At 41.1% G+C, this 27,460-nt stretch overlaps 1 protein-coding gene across 3 annotated transcripts in view; it reads left to right on the top strand.

Annotated features, from left to right (window-relative positions):
* The window catches only part of LMO1 (LIM domain only 1), an 84,072-nt gene that overhangs the window by 13,882 nt on the left and 42,730 nt on the right, over positions 1–27,460 (top strand). Inside the window, exon 2 of one of the 3 annotated variants that reach the window (XM_019551967.1) lies at positions 26,962–27,020. The exons of the other annotated variants lie outside the window; for them this stretch is intronic. The gene's annotated coding sequence lies outside the window, so the exon portion shown is untranslated. The remainder of the gene's footprint in view (positions 1–26,961; positions 27,021–27,460) is intronic. 3 annotated transcript variants of the gene reach the window in all.

Below are 27,460 nucleotides of genomic sequence, written 5' to 3'. Positions count from 1 at the left end.
TGAGCTTCGTTATCCTGTTGTTGTTCTGAAGATGTTTGAAAGGAACTTCAAGGATGGATGGTGCCATACATGTCTCAGATAATCCTGGCATCTCCGTCCTACCTAATATGTTTATAGTTAGTGATACTTAACGTTATTTATTATTATAGAATCCATTATATATTCGTTTTTATCCTCCTTTATGGAAAATGATTTCTCTAAGTACCTTGTTATGGATATGAAAGGCTGTAGTAGGCATCAGTCTCAAACCCTTTGACCTGTCTGCACAGAATGCAGCTCTGTTTTGAAAAGAACTCTCTTTATATCTGTTTTTACTCTGTGCCCTTCCATTCATTTGCCTATACAAACCAATAAAGGGTAAAACTAAAGTAACATAAATTGGTCTGTCTTCCTGAATCCATGTCTCACTAATGTACCCAGATTAACTCAACTGTAAATTGTCTCCTTTGGATGTCGTGTCTTGCTAAAAGTTTCCTATATGATTCATGATTTGGATTGCTTTTAACAGCTATTGGCTAAGCAATATGGTAAATGTACAAGGTGATGCAATTGGCATTAGTGAGAGGATGCACAGGAGCATGTAATGCAGTCAATACTACATTAACTACTGATGCCCAATTACAGAAACTGGAAGAGTGGCTTTTAGGAGCATTAGGACTTGCAGAAGAGCTGAGATCACCTGCCGCTCCTTGCCTAAAAGCTTCACCCTTTATGCGCTGGGATCAAAGCAAACATTTGGTTGCTGTTTTGTCATGTATAACAACAAAGGTTGGATTTTTTCTTCAACAAAAAGTGTCACACTGATGCTTTTAATGCATGTAAATCTAAATCTCCATATTTCAAGCTTCTCCTTCCATCTCCTGGGGCAAGACTTTATTTGAATAAAAACTCTAACTATCTCTACTTAGCGTCTCTTTCTCTGCAACCTACTACTTTAGCCATTTTTCATTTAAAGGAACACTAAGTGCAGTTTAGAGTGTCCTATTTCAGTGTGTCAGACAGACAGGACTTTTTTTCTCTCCTCTGTCTCCTGCCCTTTCTCTAATTGGTGTATGCTTGAGACCTCAGCTGCTTTAAAGACTCTCTAGAAAAAGTGTTCTAAATACAAATAGATACCATATATTTGAGTATATAGTAGGACCTCCAAGCAGTCCATGTGAAAATTAAGGCTCTATTGTTTCTATCTTCCTTTTAAAAACATCATTGTAGTAGACTGAATTTTTATAGGGACTCTTAGGACACAACAGCACAGCATGCATCTTTGGACAGACCTAAATACTACTGCAGTTCTTGATCTGCTTTAATGGGAGTAATGTTACTTTTGTATCACAGTACTAGTAAGCCACTTGACTTGAGAGGATGTTCTTACTGCATCATTTCCACAAATAAACATTTAATACAAAAGACAGCCTCCATGTGACTTAAGATTCATTTTAGTATTTGTCTTGAAGACACATTTTTGTCACTCTGTTGGCAAGACCTCTAGGAACGTAAAGGAATTCCTTCCAGAATACACTGGTTTATTAGACCCATTTTGCAGATGGTGAAATGAAGGCACAATGTAGTGACACATTATAACCATCTGTCTTTTAAAATCCAATTGTGATAGACTGAATCTTTTATAGAGGCACTCTCAGTACTCTTACAGCACATCCAGCGTCTGTACCATACTCTACAGTACAGTGTACCTCTCCTTGAGAAGTTGTGGGATCACTATCTGTAGAAACTTTCAAAAGCAGGTTACAGATGTATGGCTGGGATTGTTTAGTCAGAGATGATCTTACCTTGAGCAAGGAAATTGACTAGATGACCTTGTGAGGTCCCTTCCAGTCCTACTTTCTTATGATTCTATGATGTACCTAAACCAGAGATAGCAGAGAGGCTTTAAAAAGTGGAATTCAAGTACCCTAGTTGGGTAGTCTAGAGGTCTCTGGCTACTCCTCAGGTGAGTGGGAGCTGCTCAGATCGTCACTTCAGTCATGGTGAGGGAGAACAGAGGCTGTGGGCCTCTTTGTTCACTATTGTGAGCAAAATAGATGGGGTGTGGTAAGTGGGGAAGAAGAATTTGAATAGCCTTGACTCCCCTGACCAGGTGCAGAAGACATTAGTTAGGTCTGCTGGTCCATGACAAGGCTGGAAGCCACTTTATTATTAGTAATACTCCTTTCCTAGTCTCTTGCTGGGATGGTACATCTTCTTGCTGAGTTGACCACAGAGTTACAGCGTTGTCCTGTGTGCTTAGGTTACCACTAGGCTAATCTGCTTCTGGGCATCACAACAGTTAGATTCATTTAATGACTTGCCCCCTAGCCACCACTCTGAAGGCTTTTAAAAAAAAAAAAAAAAAGAGAGAGAGAGAAAACACTTCTAGAACACATTTTTCTTCCATGCATGGAAATGCCAAATTCCAAAACATTTCTTTCATACATGGTCCACAAAAATATCTTGACATGGTTATAATGTGGTATCCTGCAGTAGCTGGTGCTGCTTTATAGCTGGGGCCTAATTTTTTTAGGCAGTGGTTGTCAAAGTGAAACTTGCAGGGTTGCTGCCATCATTGCACCTGCCCTAGTTAAAACTTCTGCATATTCAACAAGCCTGAAAGGTTTATTCCCCTGAAGAATGGCAGGGGGTGGTAGGAAGCATTGCTATTTTTAAGAGAAGTGTTGCTTTCAGTTCCTGATCGATGTTCTTTTGAACATCTGAGGGGAAGGGGAGCAGAAAGTAACCTGCTGGCTTGCCACCTTTTAAGCACATTAGCACAAGGAACACCAGCTTTGAAGGTGTGAGGGAACTTTATCTGAGCTCTGCTTTTAGAATGGTCTCAGTGTCTAATGCAGACTAGTGTCTTAGCCTTGATGCATTTCCCACACTGTACAAACAGGAGTTTAAATCTCTAAAGTATCCAGCAGGGCAAGTCAAAACATTCTTGAGTAACTTTTTGTTTAGTCAATGTTTTCTTGTACTCTGATCACAAGAGAATAGATGTATAGCCCTTCTCATGTACAGAAATGGTGTCCTCGTGTGACTGCTAAAATACTTGATGTGCGTGGTTTGTATTTTTTTTTTTTTTTTTTTTTTGGAAGACCTAAGAATCCATGTGCACGAATTTAGAGGGAATACTGAAGAAGCTTTAATTTCCCCCCCCCCCCGCCGCCCCTTTCTTTGTTCCTACATCTCTCTCTCTAATTTGGATTAAGTAGAAAATGTAACAGAACTGCCCCTTTAAAAATGTTTATGTTCAGGTTTAATCGATTTCATTGGCTTGCCTTTTTTTTTCTTTTTTTTTAACATGCACTCTTTAAGTTGGCTGCTCAGTGAAATTTGTACATTCATAAAATAACTGATTGAAAAGCAATATTTCAGATAAATACAAGCCAGCGATCTATCAGCAGTTGTAATAAAAGCTGGGCTTCAGGCTGTGATTTTATTTTGAAATAATAAGAATTGCTTTATTCTTTTTACTTGAGTTACCATGGTAATTCTGTCGTGTAGCAGTGTTATATTGATTTAGAAAGTGGACAGTAATATTTCTTTTGTGTTATTCTGTTTCTAGGGGTTGATTTCTAATTTCCACTTGGAGATTACTTTTATAAATTTCTTAAGTCTTTCCACTTTTTTCTCTAGCAGTGTAATTTTCCTCTCACATTGCTATTTTCTGAGCTTATTGGTTTGCTCTTATTTTAAATTAAACTTGCTGGTTTCAAATATTGAAATGACATCTTTGTCTGTGTCTGTACTTCAGTTTAGCAAAATATTACAGTCTGCTGTTTTATGCTTAATAATTTAAGGGAGGCTTTATGTCTGCCATCAGTGGTTGTTGGTAACTTATGACTAAACCAACACAAGCTTAAACCTCTGACATTTTAATATTGTGTAATGGTCCTTCTGCCCTACATACAATTCTGTTTTTAAAAAAGAAAATCTACCTTGTAGATGTTCCAAGAGTATATTTTAACAATTAATTTCTAAAGAGATTCATATGAGCTAATGATTTTGATTGGCAGCTGACTACCTTAGGGTTCCATAACAGGTCTGTCTCGTGTCTTGCAGATGCATTCACTATTTCTCAACCCCCCCCCCCCCCCCCCCCCCCCCCCCCCCCCCCCCCCCCCCCAGTAATCTGTCATACATAGAAGCACCTCTAAATTTAAGCTTTGAATAGTGACCTGTATTCATGTGCATGTGAAAGCAAATAGGATCTGAAAAATCGTTAATAAAAACACAATACCCCTTAATATTGTGTCTATCAGAAAACTGAATTTGGGCCAGTGTTTTATCTTGGGGAAATAAATTTAAAAAACCTGCTGCTTTCCATCCCCAGGTAGCCTTCCCTTCAGGAGGAAAAATACGGTAACTTTCAGCTCCTGGAGCTGGGAGAGATGGAGATGTCCGATATTCATCCCCCATTTTTAAGATGTGTTTGTTCATCACTTATACTCTAAAATAGATAAGAGTGATCCCTAAACCTACTGAATTTACCTTTGTACAATGTGAATGCTGCTCTTTAAATGATGAGTGATAGCCCTCTGCCACTGCAGAAACTCCCCGGTAGGTTTTCTGGTCCAAATAACTGGATGGAGAGAACCAAATGCTTGCACTGTTCTTTTTCAGTTTCATCCTTGTGAGAAACTCTCATGGCGAAGAAAAATGTATTGTTGGTCTAGATGTTCTAGAAGGGGAATTTGTGCCATATTGTAGAGGATGTGTTGTTATTTTCATATACCACTTCTATTTTCATGGGAATTCATTTTTACTAGAAAATCTGCCTATCAGATCCCTACCTGAGAGTGCCTTAACTTAATAGAAAAAACAGTCATTTTTCCTGTTCTTACTTCATTTGACTGCTTTTGCCAAAAAGGTCGAAATATGGCACAGGAGATGGTTTCCTCCCCACACCCCCATGGTTTTTTGAAGGATGCCTGTTAAAATACAGCTTTGCAGGTGACACAAAATTTAGGGACATGCAAACTGTTTCTGTAGGTCTTGGTGCTAAAATGCATAAGCTGCAGCCTTTCACAAAACATCAAGGCTTTTATGCATGCAACTTGCTGTGCAGGTGCTGCCTGCAGTGCTCTATTTGGGATCAATGATCCAAAAACCCTAAAGCCTTCAAATAGGTCTTGACCTGTAAGGCTATTAAAGCCTTTAGAGCCTTTGTGGCCCATCAGGTGATGTCTGTTACACATTAGTTTGTAATAGCTCCAGAGTAAATAACAGATTTTTTTTTTTTTTTTTAAGTCAGTAATTATCTCTCTCCAAAATAAAGTGTAGTGACTTTGAATGCTAAAATAAATTTTTAAAGTAATGCAAAAAGAGATTGCTTAATGGTAGTGTCTGACTTAAAGTCTCAGTGCTCAACTCACTAATGTTCTTTTACTTCCTCTACTCTGTTTCGCCAACTTTTTTTCCCTGATTTTTGGCTCATTTACAGCATGTTTTTGTGTTACTGGAAGCTGCTCCATCTACTGCTTTCTCTCTTCACATTTTGCAATGATGTGACAAACCAAACATAATGGGTCACTAAAAGAGAAGTTCTGTTGATCTTTTTAAATACCATACCTGCCTTTCGAATGAGCTTGAACTGATTATAGGCATGCTTTTAATATGTGCACAGTTTTGAGTAATGCATTGTTATGTGCCCTTGGGAACAATCTTGCTCTGATTGGAGAAGGGACTAGATGACTGACCAAATGGGCATTTTCCAATACAAATTTCTAGGAAACTAATCTACTTTATGACTTACGAGGTACGGTGCTGGCTGCAGACACCTGAGTCAAGGTTTGAGGTTGCTACCACCTGTTTTAAAATGTAATTTTCTTCCATAGTTCATTCCATTATGACTGTATGATGCATCTTCTGGGACTGAGTAATTGGCTAGCTCAGAAGTAATCTTTATTTCCACTGTAGAGATGTTTACAAACTGATGTTGTAGTATCCCTTTAAAACCCACTGAGAGTCTGATTAAAGCCTGAAGATTTTCTGCAAATACTGTGTTCCTCCAGTTAACTTGAAAGGGTCAGGACACTGTTTGCAGTTTTAGTTGCTAAGAATTAAGTTAAAACTGATTTCGAATGCTACTCTGTATGTACAGCTTTAATTGAACTGATTTCAAATAGTAGACGGTAACTTTATACCATACTATATGTGGACTCCATCTAGTTGAATAGAAGCTGAATGGGCGTGGTCACTTGTGACATGGGTTGTGAAGGTAAATATGTTCTTGCAGTCTTCCTCTTGTGCTCCACATGTGTGAAATACCAAAAAAAAACCCATAGCTGATGTTTGTTTGGGGTTCGTCCAGGGCAAATCCAGCACTACTCTTTCAAGAATGCTTATTGGTGCATGCCCAGCATTGCTCTAATAGAAGCTTAATTTCACTAAAAATGCTGGGAATGTAGGTCAAGGAATTGAGAAGTAGGGCTAGAAGGGACCTCTAGTGGTCATCTAGTCCAACCCCTGCCACAGGCAGGATCATCCCAGTCCAAACCAACCTATGCATGCATGCATGTGGTACATACAGACCACAGGGATGTACTTCTCCAGCCTCTCTTTACACATAAGCCCTTACAACTAATGTTAGCTGTAGCTCCCGTTATCTTGCCCAATTTTTGGGTTTGCTGGACCATACTTCCATTTACTAGCAAAAAAACAAACAAAGGAAACCAAAATTATTTAAAGTCCTTTGAAACAGAACCTTATAGTGTATTTTCCACATCTGTAGCTGTGCTCAGCAGTGTGACAGTGGGAACTGAACTATTTTAGTGCCAGTAGCCCTGCAACTCAGCCAGTGATGTTCAAGTTCCTACAAGGACTTTTTGAAGAGAGAATTAGTTCACCTGAGACCAAGTACAGCCTGAGGAAGTTCTTGCTCCCTCCCGTTTCCTGTTGTTCTTCTTCTGCATCTTGCACTTTTCTTTCAAATTAGTTAAAATAAGTAGGTTAGGGTTATTCCACTTGCATTAAAACAGCGGTGGGTAAAATCTTACCCAAACCTAACTGACACCATGGTGTAAGTCAGGGGTTTCAAACTCATTTGGTCCCCTAGACCAGACATGAACTGCTGAACTCCTCACAAGTCAGATCTGGACCCACCTCTAACATTGTGGGCAAGCATTGTTAACCCCTGTGGCTTCCTGAGCTGACACAGCAGCTCTGTCACCCATGGCAATTAACACAGTCATCGCTTGCATGTCTGCTGCCATTAAAATGAATACTCAACAAGGGCTCTGTATCCTGGAATTAGGTGATGGATCTGGCCCCTGCCTATCCTGAGACCTCTAGGAGTCCTACAAGAGACCACTTTACAGGACGGATCTGGCCTGCGGGCTACATTGAGGATAAACTTTTAGATCAGAAATTCAAAGCAAAGTTTAGATTTCAGATGCTTTTTGTTTGGCTCTTTCTGTAACTAGATATTAGTGACCACCATTACAGGATTATCAAATCTAGGCCATTTGTTTTGGATTTATAGCTATCTGTCATGATAGTATGCAAGTGCTATCCAACAGGGAGCATTCCTTCTAGTCGGTATTTAAGTTAACATAAGGCTTTTGGTTTCTCTTCCATTCCCTTCTGGATTTCCTCCTAATATTGCCTGGATGTGATGGAAGGGAAGGAAGAAAAGATTGTGGGCTGAGACTGAACACCAAACTAAAGCCTGGGGCCGTTTTTTGTCTTGTGACTGTTACAAAAGCCTTGCTTTGGAGGAGATGATGGAAATGCTGACAGACTCTGAATTGGAGCAACAAGAGAGGCGCTGCTGTAGTGTACAGCTCAGCTTAAACTGTGCCTGATGCTATTTCTGTGTTGCTTTAAGCAGAGTCACAGTGCAGCATACAGAAGAAACTCGTGCTGTGCGTGTATCCAGAGCCATGACCACGGTAAGAATAGCTGGCCCAGGCAGCACTCCGAACAAGCTAGAGAGAGCATACTGTGTTTGCTGATTGGGTAGAGAGGAGGGAAAGGAGAGCTGTTCTAATAACATTTAATAGTGATGGACATTTGACTTTGGATGGAAGAGTTCATTGTAAAGATGTGTCTTTTCCTTTTAAAAAAAAAATATACCCAGAGACTTACTAGCCGTCTGGTCCCTTTTCCAAAATCAAAATATACTAATTTCAGGCTCTTTGCAGTTTAACCGTTGTGTACTTTGCTTTACGCATTGTGTTAATTTTGCATGCAATAAACAGAGTACTTTAATGTGGTGTTTCTTTTTGTCAGTCTGTTTTTTTTTTTATCAAATGTTATAGTTTAACAAATGTCATTGATCTTATTCTGGCAGGCAAAGTTCTTTTGAGTAAATCCGATATCTTTTATTAGACCAACTAAAATAGTTGGAAAAATTCTTCTTTGCAAACTTTCCGATACAAATGCCCCTCCTCTGCCTAATGAAGGACATTTGTACCTGAAAGCTTGCAAAGAATACATTTTCCAACTATTTTTTTTAGTTGTCAAATAAAAGATACCAGATTTACTCAAAGAACCTTGTCTGCCTATGTCCTTAGACCAACACAGCTACAACCTATACCCTGAAATGCATATCTTATTCCAACACTGATGCCACTCTTACTTTCTGTTCTTGTCTTTTTTTTAGTTCAGCATTTATGCTTGGAATACCTGGCTTGCTGTCTTGTTTAGCCAGTTCCTTAGATGCATTCAAGTCCTTAACAGTGGTGTAATCTCTATTTTGGTGATGCCCATGAGGAAAAAGATAAACTTTTTCTAACCAAACATAAAACTGAAACCTTCACCAAGTTAATCCCTCTTGAGACTGTCTTAACGTATCTGTATTGACAGGGGACGAGAAGTAGTAAAGGGCTTAAATTGCAATGGGGAAATTTAGGGTGGATATTAGGAAGACTCTTCTGACTGAGATGGTATATAAGTACTGGAACAGATTATCTACAGAGGTGGTAGAATTCCCGTTTTTTGGAAGTTTTTAAGTGGAGGTTAGATGGACATGTGGCTGGGATATTTAGACAAATGTTCCTGCCTTGAGCGAGGGACTGGAATTCTTGAAGTCTCTTCCTAGTTGTTTTATTCATGAAAGTGTAGCTTGCACATATGTATATTCTTATTCTTGGATCGGGGTGGGCAAAATAGAAGATTTGGTCAGCTGGCCAGACTCGTATTTCCCAGCAGCCCCTGACCATGTGGCTGAGGCTGACTTCCATGGAGACCCCAATAACAGCCGCACTGTGATAGCACCAGGGTTTCTGTGGACACCAGTCCCAGCAGCGCTGGCAGGGTGCACAGCAGGGTGTAGAGCTACTCTGGAGCCTAGCTGGGATCTTGTGGTGGTGATAGCAAGATTGAGCCAGGGCAGAGCTGCAGTCTGCAGTTTGAATGCCCCAGGCAGGGGTGTGCAGGCAGAAGATCGTGGCTGTGTCCCAGCTTCTTGCAGCGATGACAGTGTGGTTCAGAGCCATGATCCACTGCCTGCATATCCCTGCCCGGGCCATAGAGGGGCTCTGGAGCAGGTCCGTGCCTTGCTGCATGCCCTACCAGCAGGGGTGGTGCTGTGGGGAGGCTATAGTGACTCCAAAATTTCCTGTAGCCACCCCTCCCAACAGCACTGCCACTGCTGCCCATCCTGCACAAGCAGTGGCAGCTGAGCCTGCCCCACTCCCACATGCAACACAGCTTGCCCTCAGCCCCCTAACCAGGAAGAGGCTGGCACCACTGCTGCCTGTCAGTGCTATTGGCGCCAGTGTCCACAGAAACCCCATATCACAGCGTTGCTGCTACTGGGGTCTCCATGCAAACCAGACCCAGCCACATGGGCAGGGGGTGCTGGGAAATGGAGTCCACTGCTGGCTGGATCCGGCCCATGGGCCAGACTTTGCCTGTTCCTGCCTTTAGATAGCTTGCTTTCCTGATTTCCCCCCCCCCCCCCCCCCCCAGCATCATTGTGCACTTCAGTGCTTACTAAAAGAAAATAAACAATTCTCAGACTTGACTTTAATTTTTTTTGTTAAGATCTACAAAGCAAGCCAGTTTTGCAGCTACCATAATGGTCTGAAAAGAAACTCCCATGTTGTTTCTTATATCAGTTTACATCTGAAGTGGCTTAGAACAACAGGCTGTCTCATTTCATTCCATTTAAGTATAAAATATTCATAATTATTTTAAAATGTAATGATCTCACTTATTCAAACTTGGCTTGTTTAAGTCTCAACAAATATCTATTAAATGAAGCCAAGTCTAAAGACTATTATGTACTTAAATTCCTTGTACAAATTTAAAGTGTATTGTAGCTGACAATATTAATATGAAAGTGCAAAAAGAGTTAGTGTTCAACCTGATCCTTGCATTTCATGACTTTGAGCATTTGGAACAACTTGAGTATCTGAAAGAGTTTATGGTACTAAAAGCTGAAGTCTTTCAGTTTGCTTTAAGCAAAAAAGCAGTCTTAATACTGTGTGTACTTTGTTTCATGCAAACTCTGTTCACTGCTGACAGCAACTACTATATAGCTGTCTTTGCTCTGTCAGGGACATTCTACCCAGTGTAGTAATAGTCGTAACTATTTGATAGACTTTGAAAAATAGCTATTTGGGGTCTGTTTTTTGGGGGGGTTCTGTTTTGTTTTGTTCTTTTGTTTTTAAAGGCACTTTTTGGCTGGGTCCAGATGAGCGTGGCTGTGCAATATGTGGTGCCTCAGACATGTCTGCAACGCTACATACTGCATGTCCTGTTGTTTTCCGCACTGCAGGGGAGCAGCACAGAGGGGTTTTTGTTTGTTTGTTTGTTTTGGGGGGGCTTGTTCCCTGGCACACATGGAGCGGTGCACACAGTGGCAATGTGCGCTGCTGAAAACTGGACCTGGCCAGCAGAAGCAGCACTCCAGTGCTAGGTAGACTCTGTGTGGTGGAATTGCTGCTGCTGCTGCAGCCCCAGGACTCCCAGGTAAGGCTGCTGGGGCCAGCTGCTGGCCTCTAGTTGTCCTCAGCGAACCAAATGTCAATGCACATCTGGACATAGCCTTTATGTCCTAAAGTAAACTATTTCCGTTATGTGGAAAAATCGGGACATAATGTTGTATTACTATAGTGCCTGGAGACCCAAATCAAGGTTGTAGCTCCAGTGTCCTTGGAGCTGTGTGTACATTTAATACGAAACTGTCCCTTGCCCAAAAGAAATTAAGTTTTTATATAGACTAACTTAACAAAGGATTTGGAGTAGCAACAGAAGCATGGCTGAGCTAGGAATAGAGCCCTAGTCTCCCAAGCTCTGTGTCAGTGCACTGGGTCCTGCTACTTCTGAACACTTGAGCTCAAGTTGATTTGGACAGAATATTTCACACTAGATGTGTACCAAATGCTAATCTAGCCAGGTTTCTAGTACCAACATGTAATTTGTTTTTAATGTACACCATGTGCTTCCACACTGTGCTGAATTTGGTACATTTTACAGTGTATTTCAATCAATGGTGTTTCCCTCAAGCAAACGTAAAAACTGGAAGACCACCAGGAGAACTAAAAGAAACTCACTGTGCTGGAAGATCTGTTAACCATGATGTTTTAAAATGCAGCTCAAAGATGTGTAAGGAAGCCAGGGAGTACCCCTTGAAAATAGAAATATAATATAAACAAGACTCTCTAATTAGGATGGAGTGTGTGTAGAAGTACTTGCATTATGTCCCTTTTCTTCATGGTTACCAGATGAAAAAGGAAATGGGTGGGAGGGGAGGACATACCATTAATTTCCTCTGTACTCCAGACGTATCACTGGTGTAAATAATTGAAGTAGATGAAAGTAAATTTATATTCTGGCCCTGGGGTTGCAAGTTTTAAAACAAGCAGGGAAAAGTAACTTCAACCAGTCCAAAGGCCAAGAAGCTTTTAAATTGTTTAATGAGCTGTTTTAAGTGATGCATAATCATTTATACTGAGGAGACCCAGGAAAGCTAAACACTAGTTAGATTTGTAATTGTTTGCATGTTTTCCATAGGAACAAAACCTAAAGAGAATGAGATTAATGGACATCCATCTGTCTTTACATCATCTCTTCCTTGGCATAAAGTACATTTCTGAAGTGGGGGGGACAAATATAGCTTAATGCTTTCAACAACCCCATGGTGCTATGACCAAGAACTAGCATTTGTCTGGCACTTGGCTCCTCTATGTCAACACTGGACGAATGGCTTCTGATTGTATTTCTAATGTAATTGAAAAGCCTATTGAAGACATGGGCCAACAAGTTTGGAGCCATTCTAGCTGTCTCACCCTGGTGCTAGCGGGCCAGAAGCAGAACCGATTTAGTCTGCCTGCGTGATCGCAATTTGAGAGAGAGGATTTGATGTAAAGAAAAGGAAGAAATGAACAAAAGGACACTTCTATGCATCTCAACCAAAGTTGTCTTTGAGCAGCCAAAACCTGTGACTGCCCTTAATAGTATGGTTTGCCAGTAAACTGTATTTTAAAAAGAAACAGCTCTGGAGCTTTAGAGCCTTGGCTTTATGGAGAGGATCTTGCAGCTTCTCACACTGGAGGAGGATGTGCAGCTTTGTATTGTTTGCCCTCCCTATTCTCTTGAGAACTCTGCATGATCCCATGACAATTGTCTTTTCAAAGAACAGCAATATTTATTCCTCTCTCTCTCTATTTTTGAATAAATAAAATTCCTGCATTCTTGTATCGTTTAGCTTGGCCTTTCCATGTTTGTTTGCAGCATACCTTTTTTTAAGTGATTAGACCCATTTAAGAGTGTTTGATGTGTGGCCTTGCTGTGTCAGTAATAAGCTACTGTAATGCCAATGACTCCTGCTCCTTAATCTGCACTACTATGGCAAATGCTTTTAATACACTTGTAAATTTAAGGGAAACAAATGGATTTTCTTCAGCTTGGGAGAGTTCTGCTTTCCAGCCCTTTCAAACACTCACTTTACCACAAATGTTCATAACTTTTATGTACAAATAATCAACAGAAGAAATTAGGTGGCTGAGCAGAACTGGGGATATTTAAACAAGATTTGGACCTAGACTGCCTCCCCAAACTTATGGAAGGTGCTAGCTTTGAGGCTAGGCCAAGGGGAAAAAATATTTTAGTTATAGTTCAACCACTAGTGAGTCTATCGTTTCCTACTGCGCTCTTTTAAAGTTCTTCCAAGGAAGATCACAAAGAACAGTTCAGAGATTTGAAGCGAGAACAAAGTGTTAATTGTTAAATTATTTTCTGCCCCCAAAATCTAGGGGAAAACCATCTGAAAGATGTTAGTTGCATACAGAGTATATCTGTCTCCATCCAGTGTTAAGTAGTCTGTTTTTGAAATCCTTTGTATTCTGTCCTTGGCACTTCTCAATAGGCTTTTACACACAAACAATATGGACTCTAGCAGGTGGCATTTTTGGCAAATGACCTCCTCTCAATACAAGGATATTCAGAAGTTGGCCTTTCTTGTCCTTTTCTTTCTTTTCTTTTCTTTTCTTTTTTCCCTTTTAGCACTATTAAAATAAGAGATTGAGGGCAAACATATCACTATGACAGATGCACGAAGATGTTAGACCAGAGGAAAATCAAAATACTGGTTACTAGAGAATTCAAACATCAGTAAAGAATATAACTTAATAGCTGCAGATATTAACCAGCAGCAGATTTCCCTCTAGAAACAAGTGCTACAAACTTAAAATGGCAGGTCCATTTCTGTGGCGAAGGTTAATTATACCAGTGGTTCTTCAACTTGCGACTGGAATAGAGAAGCAAAAGCCTGCATTTGCTTTTTTTGATGTGAAGTGCAGTAACATGCACAATTTATATGTCTGTCTGATTTTGGTTAATTGTAGTAGTAATTACTAATTTACAACCCCTGACCTGTCTCTTAATCATGCTTTTGAAAAAAATGGGCTCTTGGTGCCATTTTAAAATTTGGTGTTTGGGTTTTTTAATTTAGATAAATTATGCTAAAATGTTCAAGAGCATGCTGAACAGCAAGGTCAAAAGCTTTATCTGTGCAGTTCCCATTTTCTTTAACACATTTTTAATAACTGTAGATGCTTTCTTTAACAAGGGGCTCTTGTTTGAACAGTGTTAAATCTCTTCCTCCTTAGGCCAAACCGCTGAGCACTAGCACATAAATGATTATGGTTCTGGATCCATCTCTGCTGTTGGAGATATGGGGCCAGGTTCCTTCCCTCCACTCAGTACAGTGCATTTGAAAGAGTGACCTTCATTGCAGGCACTCTTACCCAGGCACCTTTAGGAAAACAAAACCAAAATGGGGGGAGAAGGGGAACGGAGACTCAAATTTGTTTTATTTTCAGCTTCCCTCATGATACTTAAGGCCAGCATTTTCAAGAGCTTGATACCTGACATGCTGAGAATATGGTTGCCTGTTTTAGTTACTCGATTAGAGCTGGGCTTACTTGGAAACCTGCACCATGACACCCCTTTGTGGGAACAGAGCCCTTCTGAAAACATTGACCAAGGAATAAAGTTGTACAGAACTCCATTGCTGCTGTCTTCTGCCAGGTGCTTTGGACAGGTAAGGACCCATTCTCTCTACTCCAAGTACGTAGATGCTGTATGACCTTTGTAGGCAGGCCCTTGGTATCGAGCCCCAAAGCTGCCGTGTATTACAAAAGGCAGGTAAAATGTTCTTAATGTAGCATGGTGCTTTGTGAAGACCAGTTTCCAGATGTCTTCGCAATTTAAAGTGACTTGCTGCCAGCCTTCTTGAGAGAGAGCTTAAAGCATTTTTTTTAAATGCTGCAAAATAAATAGCAAAGCCCCTTTCTCCTCCTCTTTTGCCCCCACCTTTTTCTTTTGACTTGCTGTAGAAAGTTGTAGTAAAATTCCACACAGTTAATTTGTCCCCCTTTATCCCATTTTCAGTTCTGCCTCCAAATGGGAAAGGTTAATGGATCTGGGAGCTTTCAAGTTGGAAATGGCATTAAACAGCAATTGGGTGACCAGCTTCTCTGGCTAAGATTGAAAGTGCTTGCCAAAAATCTTATTGTATTTGAACCTTTTTGTGCAAATCTTTGTCAAATATAGAAATGATTGCCTACCTTTTCTTCTTCTTCCTCCTTCTTTTCCCCAACCATTTTCAGTTCTGCATCTGGTTTAATATAATGGGTGTTTGCATGAATGGCTTAGTTAGCCAGAGTGGTAATAAAACACTTTAAATTTATTGTGACATTTGGATTTAATTAAAAAGTACACACTTAGAAAAGTAAAACATAATGTGAAAAGAGAGTCAGGAAGGTTTTTCTCCTTTTCTTCCAAAAAACTAATTAGAGTTGTATTTTAAATTGTTTATGTGCTGCTAATCATTGCAATAAATCATTTATACTGAGAAAGACACACTCTAATGTGCTTGTGTAACTGTTTATGCTCTCAAGTTTCTATCATGAACAAATTGATCTGGAAGTGAATTTATTAACCACTAGGGAAGAAATCATTAGTGCTTTCTCTAAATATTCCCCAGGTACATTTTTATTATAGTAGTTTACTGTTTTAACTAAAAGTAACGTTACATAGCCTTGGTTGTAATTATGATGCAAATTACCTTTCCATCACTTAAAAGGAAAGAAACTGCCTTTTCACCACTAATATTTGTCACTTCTTTTTCAGACAATAGTGTGTTTTGCTAAAATTTAGATCTGTGTTCCTGGTGGAGTTACTGGGGGAACATTTTAATCATGTTACACAATTCCTTGAGTGAGTTTAAAAATGTATTCTCTGCAACTCAGTGGTCCTTGCTCAAATACTAGGTTTACCCACCTAAGTCCCTTTACTTAATGCTTTCAAAGAGCTAGACAGCACAACACCACATCCTGGGAGGTAGCCAAGTATTGTTGTTCCCATGTTACCAATGGACAAATGGATATGCCACATGTTCTGGCTAACCTAAGTCAGTGGCAGAAGCAGGACTTGCTGGCTCCTAATTCCATCCTTTAATCGAAAGTGGGGATTTATTGATAGTCAGGCTCTTTGCTAGGGATTATAAAATGATTGTGGAGTTGGCAGGGCAAGCACATAAAGAAGTGGTCAAAGTGTTCACAATTTAGAGTGCTTTGAGTCAGTCTTCTAAAACCATATTTTGTCAAATCAGTGGTCTGATTTTTCAGATATGGATTATCTGCCGCTCCAGTTGATATCAGTGGGATTTGTGGAATTTGCCCCCCCCTCCCCCTCCAAATTTACAAGACACTTGAAGTTGCTGGTACTGTGAACCCTTTGACCAGTGTGACTAGTGGAAAAACTATCTTGCTGACTTGCAGAATTAGATAGATGGGTTGCCCCCTGCATTTGTTTCATTTGGAGAGTGAAGCCCCTGAGAGCGAGAAATGAGTGAGAAGGGCTAGGGACAGACATTCAAAAAGCCAGAGCCTGAACTGATTCAACCTTTGTGGGTTTGTCTAACCTGTGGAGGGTGAACTGGTTTGCAACAGAACAGACATGCGGCGCCCCCCCCCATCGTCACTTGCTTGCTCCCTGTGGTGGAATAGGCCCCTGCTGTCCCTTCCACAAGATGTTGGAGGGAGGGGGAATAATCCCATCCCTGTCCACCCCAAGAGGCCCTACAGGCTGGCTGTGCCTCCAGGCCACTGCAGCAGGGTGGGGCAGGGCCCTTGGTGGGGACAGCAGCCTGTCATAATGTCTGGCAGTAGGGGCCCCTGCTGCCGAGTGGGCAGAGCTGTGGCAAGCAGCACATGGCAGCATCGGGGGCCAGACTTCCCTTGCCTCGCTGCAGTGCGCCTCCCTGGAATGGGATCTTGCAGAGTGGTGGGGCCATCCTGGCTGTACTGGAGCAGAGAGCCCAGCCCAGAGAGCATGCCAGGATGCTGGGGGGCCTGGTTTAACTTAACGTAAACCAGCAAGAGGGCTGGGACATACAATGCACAAACTGGTTTGAGCCAAATGTGAAGTTTACATTCAACCAGGTTTTATCTTAAACCACTTTTGGCCATTTTGAAACTGGTTTATGCACACTAAATTGTCTGTTCTGTTACTGGTTTAAACCAGTTTCCGATCACTTGAACTAGTTTACGTGTAATGTCTGTACCTACCCAAGGAGGCTTAATGTAGTGTAACAGTGATGGGGAAAAATCTTAAACTATGGTCAAGTTTCTATTAAACCAAGGCTACAGGTGCTCTTTCCAAAAGGAATAAGGATAAGAGAGGCTTTATTTTTATGTATGCGTGATCAGATTTGTTGGCAAGCGAGAGGTTATGCTATATGCATAAAGGGGAAAGGTGAAAAGATGCATATGGAATCCGCAAGACTCGTGAGCATCCACAAGAATGTACAAGAGGAGACCTAAATTGTGATTGGGAGCGTTCCTTGAATTTTAACATGTTAAATGTTCCAAACTCTTCACTTCATTTTATAACCTGTAGTTCATAATTCAGTGATAACTAGAATGTTACAAGTCCTATTCCTATCCACAGAGGCTTTCCAGTTTAATTTAATTTAGAACCTATCTCTCTTCCGAGCTGCCTGGTGAGGGCTTTGTGGGAGTATATTGACTGCTTGCTTAGCAATTCAGGGTAGCTGTTCTAAAGCTTACGTGAAGAATTTTTGGAGGTGGCATGGAAGAAATCAAAACAAAACAAAACAAAAAAGACAAAGAAACCACTCATTCAAAAAATCAACTTGTAGCAACTCACCCTCTTTTTTTTTTTTTTTTTTTTGCCACACTTTATCCTTTCTTTTGTAATTATTGCCACAGAAAAGATACTGTACTCTTGAGAATTGTATAAGACCTATTTTTTGTACCATGGCTTTCCTCTCTTCCCCCACCCCACCCATCTTCTCTTTACCAAGACTAAAAGAGCACAAGTGTAATTGCATGTGCACATGCACACACGCTTGAGTGCACTTTGGAACTTCCAGGACTAAAATAGTGCCAATATTCTCATAGTCTATTCAGATATTACCAGAGCAACTATAGTCTCATTGTCCTTGTGTTTATAAATAGTTGACTTGGTGTCAGAGGTGTCTTGAATGAGTTAGTTTTGGATCTCTCAGCATTCCTTCTTATTGTCCAAACAAGTGATAAAATTGGATGCATCAGTTTTTATCATGTTGGTAAAAGCTTTTTTACGAAGTAGGCAGTTGGTTTTTACCATGTGTGCACCATGGCCCTGCAAACTATAGACTTATATCCCTGAGTATTTAAAAATTTACTAGCATTTAAGTAACATACATTTTGTCACTTATCTATTTTCCATGGGTTTTTTTGTTTGTTTTTGGTTGCAAAGAAATGTTTTTTTGCTAGTGCAACAGAAATGCATGCTTATTCTTTTATTGTTTTTTGAATGTTACTGATGCATCAAAGAATCAAAAATCCTGCAACACAATACATACTTTGCTTGCAAAGTAATGAGTGTTTTTAAGACTCTGTACAGTGGGTTTCTGGGAAAATGAATAAAGTTCTGCCCCATTAGGTTTTCCTAATAATCCATGGGAGGATATGATCAAGATCTGTTACTGTTTCCTGATATGGTAGACTGTTGAGAGGGAGACTGGCGATACTGCCATTGCAAACATTTTTATCTGTATATTGGGAGACTCCATATTTTCCCTACAGCTTTTTTGAAAAGGAGTCCTGATATTAAACATGTTTCTTCTAGGTCAGCAGTTCCCTACCTGGGGGTCACGAGCAGACTTCAGGGTGTCTGCCCAGCTTGCTATGGAGGGGGGCACCTCAGCTCCCTGGGGCAGGAACACCCCATTTGGCCCCACAGTCTCCAGCTTCTGGGTGGTGCTGTGGGTGGGCAGGTGTGCAGCTGCTGCTCAGGTGAGTGGGGCCTGGGGCTCCCCACTGCTGAACCCTGGCTGCTGCCTCTGGGGCCATGCAGTTGTTGTAGCACAAGTGGGCCATGGAGGTTTTTTTTTATAGCATGCCAGAGTGGGGTTCAGGAAGAAAAAGGTTGAAAACTTCTCTTCTAGGTTACGGGGCTTGTTTTGAACCATGCAGTCAACAACATTGTTGGGATCTCTTACATTACTTTTGTAGTGAGAAAAGGAGGCCTTGAGTCCTTTCATACCCCTGTTAAATCTGATGCTTATAAATTTGGACATATCTATTAAGATGCCATTAATTGAAAACATTATCCCTTTAAATGTAATGTCTCTCTGTGCAAAGTGACTCCTGCTGCTGTTCCTGAAGGCTTTTATTCCTCCAAAATATAAAACAAAGTCCTGTATCCAGATATGGACCTTCTCTGCCAAAGTGCAATGTCCATAAACCAATGAAGTTGAAAAATGATTGGCATCGGTTTTATAGGATCCAAAAGCAGCATGTCAAACTGACTGGGGAGGGGGGGGGAGGGAGGAGAGCAACATTGGTGACACATTTAAGTAGAAGTCTATTGGAACTAATTGTCTCAACAGAGAGAGGGAGTATTGTTCTCTGCCGGCCATTTCTGTATGAGAACTATTTGCTTTTATGGGCAGAAGATCTGGTGACACATTTGTAGACTGGAGGGGGAAGCATCTTCCTTGCTTTTCTTTCAAACCAAGAAATTTGTTAAAACTCTTCATACCAAAAATTCAGTCTCAATTTTAGTAAGTCATAGATTCATAGACACTAGGGCTGGAAGGGACCCTGGAGGATCATTGAGTCCAGCCCCTTGCCCTAGAGGCAGGAAGTCAGCAGGGATCATAGGATCCCAGCAAGATAAATATCCAAACGTCTCTTGAAGGCGTTCAAGGTAGGCCCTTGAACCACCTTTGGCGGTAGTCTATTCCAAACCTTGGGGGCTCGGACAGTAAAGAAGTTCTTCCTTGTGTCCAGCCTGAAACAGTCATGGAGGAGTTTGTGACCATTCAACCTTGTCATCCCTTGGGGTGCTCTGGTGAACAGACATTCCCCCAGATCCTGATGAACAAGTTTGGGTAGGGGGGAGGGGTTGTCTTTTGTTTTTGAAAAAACAAACAAAAATCCAAGGAAAGTGTGTAGTTCAGTATAGTGAATATGTTTGAATTAAACTGCCTTTGGAGAATTGTTTCTGGATCACAAGCTCTTATTTGGGTCCACTTTACCTTATATTTTTCTCATATAAGGTCTACATTTTGCCCTTTGGTGCCCTCTAAATCTGTCTAATTAGGAATAGGCCCTCCATAAGTTTTTAAGAGATGTAGTCATGTGTTGCCTACCTTTATCCTCTCTTCCTCCCCTGTCACCATTATTTTTTTGGACTATGATCAGAAGAGTGCCGTGTCTCTTGAGAAGTGAGGGGAAGCAACTATCAGAGGTGTCGTTTCAGCAGACACTAAGTTGTGAGAATAACCTGACAAACTATCTTCAGATCTGTTTATAAATAGAGAGAGAAGATTTGAGAACCAACCAAAACTAGGGAAGATGGGAGTTGGAAACCCTCCAAGGAAGCAGCGGGCAGAATCAAATTGGCAGCAGAAAGGGGAAATGGAGCAAGAGCAGGAACACATGGAACCACCTCTTGAAGAGTCTTCTGCTATACCATGACATGAAAGTTTCTTCTAATCGTCTTTAGAAAGAGTGGTGCCTCTGCATTGCTCTTCTGTGTCAATAAGGGAGACTGCCTTGCAGCAGATAGGATTCCTTTGACTGATAGAAGATGCTTTCAAAGAGCAGAATTGGGAGTTCTTGCCAGTAAACTTTGAGGTGGTGGTTGGCTACCAGCATTCTGTGAAGAATCCCCTGGAAAAACCCTTTGTAAGAGAGCTAGCATTTTGGGGAACCTAGGATCCACTGCAGATAAAGACCCTCTATTGTTACAAAGGGGTACTTATTAATCATCAAAAGAAGGGCTGGGAGGGACCTATAAGATCGTAAAGTCCAGTCTCCTGCCATGGGCAGGAGGGCTCAAACAAGCTCAATGAGGTATTTATCCAGCCTCTTCTTAAAGACCACCAGAGATGGTGACTGCACCAGCTCTGCTGGAAGTGTTCCAGATTCTAGTTATGTGGATGAAAAAGAAGTTTTTCCTCATGTCCAGCTGAAGCTTTTCTTCTACTAGCTTGCGTCTGTTGGTCTGTGTCTTCCCTGAGGGGGTCTTTTCTGAAAAGTTGTTCTCCTAAATGCTGGTGTTTTTCCCTTGACACATTTGTTGGTGGATATCAAGTCACCTCTCAGCCTCTTTTTGCTCAGGCTGAACAAACCCAGATCCCAAAGTCTCTCCTCATAGGGCTTGTCCCCCAGGCCTTTGATCATGCAGGTGGGCCTTTTGCATCCTTTCAAGCTTGTCCAAATACTCCTTGAAGTGCGGTGGCCAGAATTGGACACAGTTCTTCAGCTGAGGCTTCACTAATGCTGAATACATGGGGAGGAACACCTCTAGATCTGTTGGCAACACACCTGCTCATGCACGCCATGGTTCCATTTGCGCTATTGGTGACTTCATCATGCTGGAGGGCTTGGATTCATCCTCTGCTCAATTGATACCCTTGGGTCCCTTTCGGATGCAGTGCCAGCCAGTGGACCACCACCCATTGAATAGATATGGTAAGGGTTCTTCCTACCCAAGTGAAGGACTTGGTATTTGTCCCCATTGAACATGTGGTTTTGTTTAGTCTGTAGAACCAGCCTGTAAAGGTCTTCCTGAATCCTTGACTTTTGTCCTCTGATGTACCCACTTGTCCCCACAACTTGGTATCATCTGAAAATTTATTAGGGAAACTCGTAACTGGCACCAGGTGAACCCAACTCTGCAGAACTATGAATTTCACCTGATCTAGATCTAAAGGCAGAGAGCCTTGATGAAGAGCTTGCTTTCAGAAGAGTTATTTTGGCCACAACCTGTAGTTTATAGATTCCTGAGCTTGGGTAAACTCACAAGTAACTAACAAGTTTAGTTTTGAGATCAAGATTTTTTCAAGTCAACTAATATAGTAAGGGTTAACTGTCCTTACCCGAAATGGAAACCCATGAAACGGTTTGTGAAAGGCTTTATTTCCAAATGTATTTTGAAGGGGAAGAATAACTGGGTTATGTAGGGAGTAACGTAAGTGCCTGCTTGATAATTCTGTCCATATGTGAAATTCTGCCCTATGAGAGTTTTGCTGGTGCAGATACCCTCATGTATTACACAATATATAATTTCTATGGGCCAAAAGAAACTATAATTTTTATTACTATGCCAGGGATCTAGGGCTGGTGTTGTTCAGTTTATGAATGAAGCAAATTAATGCACATTCCAATAAAGTTTTGTTTGTTTTTGCTAAATCACCTGTTACATCACAACAAACAAGGCCAAAATAAATCAAAAGATGTTTTGTTAGTCCTCTAATCATTAGAATTAAATGTACACCTTCAGATTCATAGACTAAATCTAGCCCTCTTCAGCATCCTGACTGTACGTTCAGTGCTTCACTGAAAATTATTTCCACGCCCAAGTTAATATTCACCTGAGTTAACACTTCTACCTAGAGAGAGAAAAACGGTCTGCAGGGCTTGTGAAATAGGAGCTCTCCATTACCAGGAGCTACTACTGGATGGCAGAAAAAAAGATAAGCTTAATTAGTGGAACATCAAGACCACTAAAAAACAGAAAGGGTTGTTAACACCAGAAAGGGTTGTTAACACCTGTGGAATGAATAATTTAGAAGGAATTGGGTAGATCATAATGAGCTGTGAAGTCAAGCCACTTCCTCACTGCTGCCAGAGTAGAAATGCTGCTACCGCTGCCAGGCAGTTGGTTTTAATCGAGTAATCAAATCAATAAGCCTGCCTGGCCCCTAGGTATGGGTCTGCAAGTCCTCAGTGGTGGAACAGGCAGAGGAAGATGTTAGAATCTCAACAGCTGCAAAGGTGGATGAACGCTGCAGCAGAATGAAATCCCCAGTTGTCCTGGTCTCCTTGCCGTTGGACCAAGGTACTGTTCTGTCAAGAGCCATATAGAAACTAATGTGCAGCAGCTTCTCCACAATAAAAGAAATCACACATGGGCATCTTCCATGCCAACATTATTTAATCAAAAGTGGGGTACAGCAGCACCCCCTCCCCCTGTCCCGGATCCACCCAGACGTGTTATTGGCTTCCTGTTGCCGCTGGTCCTCTGCTGCCAAACTACCAGACCCATGAAAAGCCCCATGGGCTAGATGACAGCCTTATAGGCTGGGTTTGGCCTGTGGGCTAGAGTAATGAGCAAGACCAATTTAGTCCAACATCCCCCTTCCCTTCTCTCCCCCACCCCCATGTTTTGCAGGATATGTCTGAAACTCTAGTATTGGAGCTACTTTAATAGAAGTAGTGTACTTGTAAGGCTAGCAGGGTCCCTGTTATGGGTATTTAAGACAAATTCCTTGAAAGGGGAGAAGCTGCTTTGCTAGTACAGATGCTTCTCTCTGAAGACTGCCTTTTATCAGGTTTCATGAGGAAAAAAACACTTGAGAGAGTGATACTTGACCTTCTGGGAATCTTGGTAGAAGCTGAGACTTTAGAAGAGCCTAGGGCAGTGAAAATACAAAGTTGATGCCATTTACTAAGCAGGAGAAGTGAACTTACTACTAACTGAATTTGCCTGATCAGACTCTGGAAGAGAGAGAGGCTCAGGACGACTTTGAAGTTCAACAAGAACTACACTCTACTTCTATAAATGTGCATTCCACAGAAGTTTGTAATTGAGTAGTCGGGGGAGTGGATGAAAAGAAAAACACTGAGCTGAAGTGACTTGCCCAAAACTGCACAGTGGGTCAGTGGCAGAGCTGAGAATAAACATAGTCTTTCCTGACTTCCCATTCTAGGATGCATTTTACATTGTGAGCTACCACAGCTCAGCAGACATTGCTCATTATGCTTGGACTGAAAAGCCTGTGGCCTGAGATCCAGGCAATATTTAAACTCTGATTTGGGTTTCAGGCTGAATTGGGGTGTATGGATTAGCATAGAATTTGCTGCACACAACAGTGATTTAAAAGGTTCTTATGTTTGCCAAAGCGTAGAACACGCACTGAATTCCTGCAAAATTTCCAGTACCTTCTGCAAAAAGTAGACTTTGAACATTTTGACTTTAGCTTCCTTGAAATTAGAGGAACAGATTTCAAGTCCTTATTTTCACCGTTTCTACTTCTCAAAACAGTGGTGTTGCATAGAGACTAAAATGTAACTACGTGGCGTTCTAGTCGATCCCTCTTGCCCCCCCCCCCCCAAACAAAAAGGCAAAAACTTCCTTAAATTTGAAGATTATGATTTTAAATCTGTTGTTCTAGTGGATAAAGAGCAGAGATTTGTTTCCTCTCTGGGTACTCATCAATGCAAACTAGAAACAGGGACAATTGTGATAGTGTTGAGATTGAAGTGAAATAATGAGAGTGTAGGCATCTTAATTTAACACCTAAAATGTGGTTGGCAGACTTGTTGCTGCATTTTTTTAAAGTAACAAATTATTCTTCATAAGCAGTTGCCTTAGCAGGTTCCAGCTTGCTTTAGAGTAATTTTTTTTAAATCCCAGTGCTGCAGGTAATTTAAGCGCTCCTTTGAAAAGAGGTACCATGTAGAATGCAACTGAGCTGAGGTGGATTGGAAAGGGGATTATATTTTGCGTGGTGAAGCAACAAATGTAGGCTGTAGATAAGTGGGGTACGTTTAGGGAGAGCACAGTTGCTACAGCTTGATTTTTTTTTTCAGGAACAGGTTAAGGCTTTTTTTCTTTTTCAAAGAGCTACCCCACACTTGACTGTACCGGAACTTGTACAGCACTTGCCCATGGCACTCGTGTCATTCTCTGCTGGAGGCTGCTACTAAATTTTTACCTGACCATATGATTCTAGGATCAACTGTTTTTCCTAATAAATAGTCCCACAATAGATAACAATTGAAAAAGAACTTGCTACTTTACTGACATCTTTTCCTGTATAAAAATCAGTCAAATGCCTGTTTGACAGTGAATGTCTTGTATAGGGACATCTATTCCCTAGCTTTAAAAAACACAATTGTTCTTATATTGACACTCTTAAGCAGCTAGTCATGGGTGTAATGTGAGGTAGTTCAAAACTTGTTGCCCCACCATGTAACCATTTTGTCTGTAGTTCAAAAATGTGGTAACTTATTACCTGTTAAGACCTTGAATTGTCTTCTCGATCTCCAAAATCAGGAAGAAAGAATTGTCACAATTGAAGAGCAGTGCAGGAGAACCATGATCACTTTTGCATTAGTTGTGTCCAATAAATGTGCATTTGCCAAGCATTAAATTTATTTTATTCAAGTGGATGGGGAAGAAAGTTCGTAGCTAGGGACAGATATTCAAAAAGCTTGAGCTTAAAATGGTTCAATCTTTGGAGGTCAGGCTAACCTGGCTAGGTTGAACAAGTTTGCAACTGCAAAGACATTCCCTCGGGGCTGAGGATTCCACAGAGCTGAGCTGAGAGGGGTGTGAATAGTGAGGGTGGGGTGGGGCAGGGGGAAGCCAGGCAGACCCTGCTGTCTCTGCCAGAGCTCAGGCTAGGAAGCAGAGGGGAGGGGCCAGCCCTGTTCTCTGGAGCAGACAGCCCTGCCCAGGGCTGCAAAGCATCTGGGGTGCTGGGAGACTCTGGTTTAACTTAAACCAGGAAGGGGGGTAAGACATTGCATAAAATGGCTTGACCCAAATCAAGTAAGTCTGATACTACATTCAACCATGTTGGAATGTTGAGACTGGTTTATGTGCACTGAACTTACGCTGTGTTACAGGTTTAAACCAGTTTCTGATCACTTAAACCAGTTTGTGTAATGTCTGTCCCTGGCCCATCATGACTTGGAAGTAGTAAACTGGACTTTGCATCAGCCCTGTCCTTGGAATGACACTTGTTTTCCCAAACCTGGTTATAATCCATGAACTTGAAATGCTCAAAATTTCTGTGGCTGGGTTTTGCAGGGATTTTGTTTGTTTGTTTAGGTTTTTTTGAGAGACATTTTCTGATTAGTTTGTGGTGCTATTTGACATTTGGTGGATAGGTTTTTTTCTCTTTCTGAAAGAACAAGGTTATTTCTTTTTGCATGTCTTTTTAATTCATGAGGAAAGTGTGGGTAATAGGAGGACATTGAAATTAACCTGAGTAGCCAGTATAGGGTATGCACTGTAGCCTATTTCAGCTAGCTAGAAAGCTAGCTAGAGGCTTCTCATGGTAACTGTCCAGCTTCTTGTTGCAGATTGACATAATTCCACCTATCCCAGGGGAGCATAATAGAGCACTTCAGGGAGTGCTCTAAATTCTGAAGGGAATTTAGGATCTTTTTATAGGATTTCTGGAGTGCTTATGTTCATCCAAAGGATTGTAGGCTGTTAAATGTTTTTAAAAGGTTTTTTCTAATTGCCACACTCTTTACCTTTAAGTGGCTTCAGATATTCACAGAACTTTGATTTTAAACTTGTCTAATCTCTCCAGCTATCTAGTTAAGAAAAACTATTGCAGCTGAAAACAGCTGATTTCTTTCTTTCTTTCTTTCTTCCATTTTAATAGAAACATTTAGTCTGGTTTAAAAGCTTTCTAGTGAACCTTTTATGAATGACTAATTTAGGCCTGACAGGTTTTAATTATAATCTCTCTATACACAAGTTAAGATGCTTAATGCTGGTGAAAAGTTCTGAATGCAAAGCAAACTTGTGTCAAGTTGCAGAGCAAATTTACCCATCTTAATTGCTTTAAGGTTGAACTTTGACCTTAGTTCCCCATCTGTGTCTTACAAATTCCCTTCCCTCCATAACAATAACTGCTTTTCTGTAGAACTTCGGATCTATGTTTAATTTTACAGAATTGTTAGTCTTGCAGCTAAATTTCCACAGTCTGTCTGTCTTCGGACAGTAAGAATACTTCGCTCAGGGATGGATTTAGCTTCCCTAGATCAAGAGAAGCATTTCCTTTATTCTGTGAGTAAAATGGGTGTTGCTTATGGAGTAAGGTACTTCCCTACGTGAGTAAAGGTGACAATGTGATTTTAATAGTCTTGGCAGCATTTACGTTCCATTAAGACAAGCTTCCAAAAATACTTGCAGTGCCTTTCTGTGTCTGATTTTAATGAGCAACGCCTTAAGTATATTGTGCCTTTTTAGGATTGATGGCGTCTGCATAATTTTCTGTGTGACCCAGCCTCAGTACTTCAGTCACAAAGGTTAGTTGCATCCTTTCCTTAGATAAGAATTGAGTTCCACCGAAGCTTACAAAATTAGCCTTGAAAATATCCACTGAGTGCAGATTCTTTCGCTGTGCTCTGGAGAGTGCATTTAAAAGTTTGAATCCAAAATTGATTTTGAAGTACTCTAATCTAAAATAACCCTGATGTTAGCATTGTTGTCTGTAACTCCTGCTAGCCTCTAGTGTTCTGGTTCAGTGCGTTGGCACTCAGTTTCCTGATGCTGTGAAATTGAGACTCATCTGGAGATTCAAACTTTTCTAAAGAGATCACAGGACACTTAAGACTCTGTTTCATTAGTTAGGTGAAAGTGGTTCTTTTCAACAACTGGAAGGGGATGCATGGGGGTGCACATCCCCGCCCCCCTTCCGACAGGACCAGTGCCCACCCCCCGATGACTGACTGACACTGATGCTGTC

The sequence above is a fragment of the Crocodylus porosus genome, unplaced genomic scaffold, assembly GCF_001723895.1.
Source record: "Crocodylus porosus isolate Cpor-Errol unplaced genomic scaffold, CroPor_comp1, whole genome shotgun sequence".
Lineage (NCBI taxonomy): Eukaryota > Metazoa > Chordata > Crocodylia > Crocodylidae > Crocodylus > Crocodylus porosus.
This window is presented reverse-complemented; position numbering and strand designations above follow the sequence as displayed.